We start from the raw sequence: 5796 nt of genomic DNA on the forward strand, positions 1-5796 counted from the left end.
GTTGATTTTATGTGTGTGATTTTATATATATATATATATATATATATATATATATATATATTATACACACACACACATAATCACACAGATGTGTATGTGGTGTGAAGTTCCAACCCCAGAGGAATTAATGTTTTAGAAGTTTTGTTAACATATAATTTACCTATCATAAAATTCACTGTTGTAGTGTAGGGTTTTAACTTTGTTTTTGTTGTTGAGTACATTTAAATGGTTGTCTTCTACTAAAATGGTACTTTTTAAGTATGTTCACTAGCTCAGCAGGATGGAGCTGGCGCACGCCTTTAATCCCAGCACTCAGAAGGCAGAGACAGGGATCTCTATGAGTTCGAGGCCAGCCTGGTCTACAGAGTGAGTTCCAGGACAGCCAGGGCTACACAGAGAACCCTGTCTTGAAAAACAAAATAAAACACAACCATGTTCACCATCTCAACAAGTTTTTTCTTGCTTAATCCATTCTCCGCAGATCCGGGCAACTCCCAACCTGCCCCTTCAAAAGATCCTCCTGCTTTGTCTTACCCTGGCCAAATCTCCCAGTGACTGGAGGCAGGAGGAAACAGTTAACAGCGAGGCCTCAAACACTTCTCTTATCTGGCTTGAATGTGTTGTTTGTTTTTTGTTTTGTGGTCTCTCGAGACCACAAAAAGAAAGAAAAAAAAGAAAAGAAAAAAAATTAAAGAAAAATACAGGGCATGGTGAATGGAATTAGAAATGTCCCTCATAAGCCCGGATATTTGAGTACTTTGTTCCTGGCTGCGGTGCCGTTTGGGCAGAGCTGGGTGATGGCACACTGCTGGAGAAGAGGTGTTACTGGAGAAGCCTTGGGATTATTCCGTCCTGGGTACTTCCAGGGTTGTCTTGTCCCTCTGAGCTCCCTGGCTGCCTCTCCCTCACCATGGTGGGCTCTTACCTTCTAGAACCATAAGCCAAAATACACTCCTTTTCATATAAGTTGCTTTGTTCATGGTGTTTTCTCTATCACAGCAACTAAGAAGTAACTAATATTTCAATAGGGTAACTCTACAAGTCATTGTCCAAACTGGGACTCTGGGGTGTGGAGTGAGTCGTGATGATGATGACACACGTTCCCCTCAGGTGTGGATGGTTCCATCCCACGTGAAGCAAGCCGACTGCCTCATGCAGAGATCTAAGGAAATCACGTTTGGCCTTCGGTGTGCTTACCTCTGTTCTGGAGGTGAGCACTCCTCTCATGGAACACAGCTTGGAAGTGGAAAGGAACCAGAGAATATGATGTTAAAAAAAAATACCGCGATTTAATATTTTTAGAACATCATTCTCATTGTACACATTTGGAGCTTTCTACCTGTCACCCAGAGACCCTAACCAACCAGAAAGCAGAGTAAAGCCAGTCTGCAGTCTTCTAACAGAAGGCCCCCACCACACCATCTCTATTGGAAATTACCCTGAACCACATCTCCAGATGTCTTTTTATAGACATACCCACAGCAGATATTCTCATAAAACCAAAATGCCAGGAACCAAAATGCCAGCTGCAGCCTTATGGGACATCTTTGTTGTTCACATCTGTCTCGTTCATCCACATCTGTCTGGTTTCTTGTTCCACCCATCATCTACAGAGCTGCATGAAGTTTGTTCCTTGCCCACTGCCCATCACGAGGACAGCTAATCCCCTGCCGTGAGGCTGCTTCTAGATGCTCTGTGGTAGTGGAACATGGCTGGCTTTATACTATGCAGGGAAGGCCAGCCATCTTCTCAGAACCTTGACACTGTCTCCTGGGGTGTAATTTAGGTGCAGCTAGGCAACACGAACAGGATTAACTGGTGATTAGGCTGTGGGGTTTAAGAAGAAAGGAGTGTGTGGTGCCTCCAGAATGCTGGCAAAGTAGAAAGGGTTTGTTAGTAATTAAGGTGGTTGAGAAGGCGAAAGTGAACAACTTTGAGGAAAGAATGAGTTTCATTTTGGATATAGTTAGGTTTCAGTGTCTTTAAAAAGCCCATGGTGGGGCTGGAGAGATGGCTCAGTGGTTAAGCGCACTGACTGCTCTTCCAGAGGTCCTGAGTTCAATACCCAGCAACCACATGGTAACTCACAACCATCTGTAATGGGATCCCATCCCTCTCTGGTGTGTCTAAAGATAGTAACAGTGTACTCGTATACATAAAATAATCATTTTTTAAAAAATCCCATGGTTGGCCTGCCCTTTTACCCTAAGCACATTTCCCACAGACACTGGAGTATCAGGGTCTTCCCGGTCCGGCAGGCGCTGCCGCTTACCTGTCTGGTGTCTCTCTCCATTTATCCCACAGTGGCAGGTTTTTTTCTGTTGTCTACCCTTCTGTGACTGAAGACCTTGTGCACTAAAGTCACCAAAACTCATCCTGTTCTGATGACCAGTAAGGAACTTAGCCATGAACTTGGGAGCCACCTCATTCTGGTCCTCAAGACAGAAGGAGAACCACTTTGAAGCTCCCAGGAAATGTTCTTTTTCTTAAATGAAAAGGAGCAAAGTGAAGAGTTAGACTGGCTTCTCCTCATGCCCCAGGGCAACGTTCTTGGAGACAAGATAGAAATCAACCTCAGTAAAGGGAGCCAAGAATGTTTCAGCTGAGAGCACCGCCTCTCCAGCCTGCTAATGAGCCAGGGGAAGCCTGCCTTCCTGAGGATGCTTTCAAGGAGATGACACACCCTACATTAGTTAAGCGGCTTTGAAATAAGGTTTCTTCACTTGCTTGGGACAGCATCCCAGTTGATAGATAAAGTAAGAGGGGGAACTATCATGCCTTGTCTGTTCTTGAGTGTTTTAACTAGATGAAGAGGGCAGTCAGAAATCCCAGATAGAGGCGGTACACTAAGACAGCCAATGTGTCACTGGTCAGCCGAGAAGAAGGGTGGTTTCTGGGATAAGATGGTGACTTGGTGCATGGACTTGCAGAAGACACTGCATGCTTGGGACAGAGGTCTTTCGCTCGCTTTGCCAGAGAAGACAGGTGTTTTACCCTGCTGGTAACTATCCCAGTCTCTCCTTCCGGCTACCATGCCCTTCACATTCCTGGCTCTTCCTTGACTCTCGGCCCAAGAGTTCAATTCACACTCCTTATATTGTTTTTACACGCACAGGTCAGACAGATGTCATTATCCCATTTTAAAACTGGAGATTTAAAATGACATGAAAATCATCACAACCTAGAAATGGTAGCGACTAGGTCTGACCTGAACTCAAGGCCTAGGTTTCCTGAACTCAAGGCCTGAGTTCTTTAAAGTACATGATGATGTTTGTTTCAGTCTAAAATAAGCTCTAATCATTGTTCTTGTTTGGTTGGTTAGTTGGTTGGTTAGTTTTTCAAGAAAGGCTTTCTCTGTACAGCCCTGGCAGTGCTAGAACTTCCTCTGTAGACCAGGTCGGCCTCCAACTTACAGACATCCACCTGCCTCTGCCTCCCTAGCTGCTGGGATTAAAGATGTGCTCCAATACTGCCCTGCAATCACTCTTATTTTCCATAGTGAATCTGAATAAATCAAGTAGACTTCATAAAACTCCCGTGGGTCTTGATTCAACAAGAAGCCATGCCGTTACTGTGAGAAAGTCGATGTTCTCATACTAACCAAAATAACACTGTTTCCCTCCACACCGTCTGTCGGCATCCTCGTTTCCCTTCCAGTTTCTTCCTTGGTTAATCTTCTGCTGGATTATATAACACAGGCTTCCCCCGCCTTAAAGCACCCCAGTAGTTCGAGGGATCTTTGGACTCTCAACAGTCACCTCGATCCTCTGCCGTTGGCATCAGCTTTTCGAGGGCCAGAGTGATTGGCAGCTTCGCCTTTTGGGGGGAATTTCCCTTTTTTATTTTTATTTTTATTTTGGAATAAAGACTTAGAATTGAGTCTAAAATGAGAGAGAGCTACAGTTCAGCTTTACTGCAGGAGACAAGTCTGACCAGTTTGGCAAGGTGAGAAAGTGGCTCTTTAAGGAGTTGGTTCTGGAACAGTCTACTGTCCGAAAGTGAGAAGCCTTCCAGAACTGTTGCTAACAAGCCCTTAAAGAGTGGGGCGTAGTTTAAGTGTGCCAGGGGTCCTAACTCTAACAGCCGTTTGAGGGGAAGAGTTGTTTATCACACTTTTTTTTTAGAATGAAAAGGAAAGCCATGTGATTGGCCAGGGCTTGGGGGCAAGGACTCACTGCTACTCTCGGAATGATTTTCAGTTTCAGTTTTGTTTTTTGATTTTTGTTTCTCTTTAAGATGGTAAATAACTTGATGTCTGAGTTTCCTAGTCGTGTCTTGAGAAATGATCATGCACTGTGCAGGTGACATGGCTCAGGTGCTACAGGCGCCTGCCTGCCACTAGGCCTGAAGACCTGAGTCACCCTGGAGCCCTTGTGGGAGAGACTGCCTCAGTCTTTTCTCTGAGCTCCACCCAAGCACTGTTGCATGTGCGCTCTCTCTCTCTCTCTCTCTCTCTCTCTCTCTCTAACACACACACACACACACACATTCATGCGCTCAAGTGTGGAGACCCTGGGTGTCAGTCTTAGAAATGCCATCTACCTCCTTTGAGACAGGGTTTTTATTAACCTGGAGCTTACCAACTAGTCTAGATTGGCAGCCCAGAGAACCACGGGGAGCTTCTGGTCTCTACCTTGACAAAGTTGGGATAGCAAGGGTGCAGCACCCACCATGTGTGCCATTCCTCATGGTGCTCGGATCAAAGTCAGGCCCTCAGCTCTGAGGCAGGCACCTCAGAGATGGAGCCACCTCCCCAGCAACACCTCTCCTGTCGTCTCTGAACCCTTGTCACCACACTGGGTCCACGAGAACACTCCAAGGAACAATGTTTAATGCCATCTGATTGGCAACTGTCTTCAACTCTAGTTTCCCTTTGCACATATCCTAACAAACTGCAGGGTCTGGGAAATAAGGTATGGGCATAGTTGGGACCCAAAATCTTGTCTGTCAGACTAGGTAATTTCTTATATTTCTTTCAATGTAAATATTACAATAAAGAATATGCTACTTATTTATTGTGGCTTTGAAGTATAAAAAAAGTTCATATAGCTAAGTTTTAAGTAAACAATGAAATGCTAATATAGTTATGGTTATCCACATAATTTAAAAACCAAAGGATAGAAGGAGTAGACTGAAGGCCGTGCTCCCATCCCAGCTGTGTGGATGCTGCATTTTTAACTGACACCCTTGTGGTATTTTTCTATTGTTTCCATAATAAGTTACAACGAATGAGATGGTTTTGAACAAAAAAATGTATTCTCTCATAATTCTCTCTCAATAGGGTGATTTTCTCTTGGCAGGTTCAAGAAAAGAATCCTTCCTTGATCCTTCCAGAGTTTTGTGGCTGTGTCCCCATCACTTCATAATAGCGAATTTCTTTTCTATAGGTCTCTGTCTTCATTCCTATGTGTCGTCTCTGTGTCTTGTTAGGATGCCAGTCATTAGATCCTATATATGACTTCTGAACTATTGCATCTTCAAATGCCTGAGTCTCAAGTGAGGCCACCTCTGTAGCACAAGTCAGTGTGCTACAACTTGTTGGGCCTATGACGGGTTTAGTTGTCTGATGATAGAACGGAGCTGCATGCTTTCTCTGAATCTGCACTGCAGTATATTCTTCTGCACTGTGCATATTTTCTTACTGTAAAATGCAAGCTGATAAAAGTACCTACGTGCTGCATAGGTTCCTTCTAGCTGTCCTTCAGAATGTTTGTGTGTTCCAATCCTCCCTCTGAATTCCTGTCTGTGAGCTGGGAAGTTGGCTTCATTTTTATATGATTACACTGTAGCTATTTT

The sequence above is a fragment of the Apodemus sylvaticus genome, chromosome 15 (genome assembly GCF_947179515.1).
Source record: "Apodemus sylvaticus chromosome 15, mApoSyl1.1, whole genome shotgun sequence".
NCBI classification, from domain to species: domain Eukaryota; kingdom Metazoa; phylum Chordata; class Mammalia; order Rodentia; family Muridae; genus Apodemus; species Apodemus sylvaticus.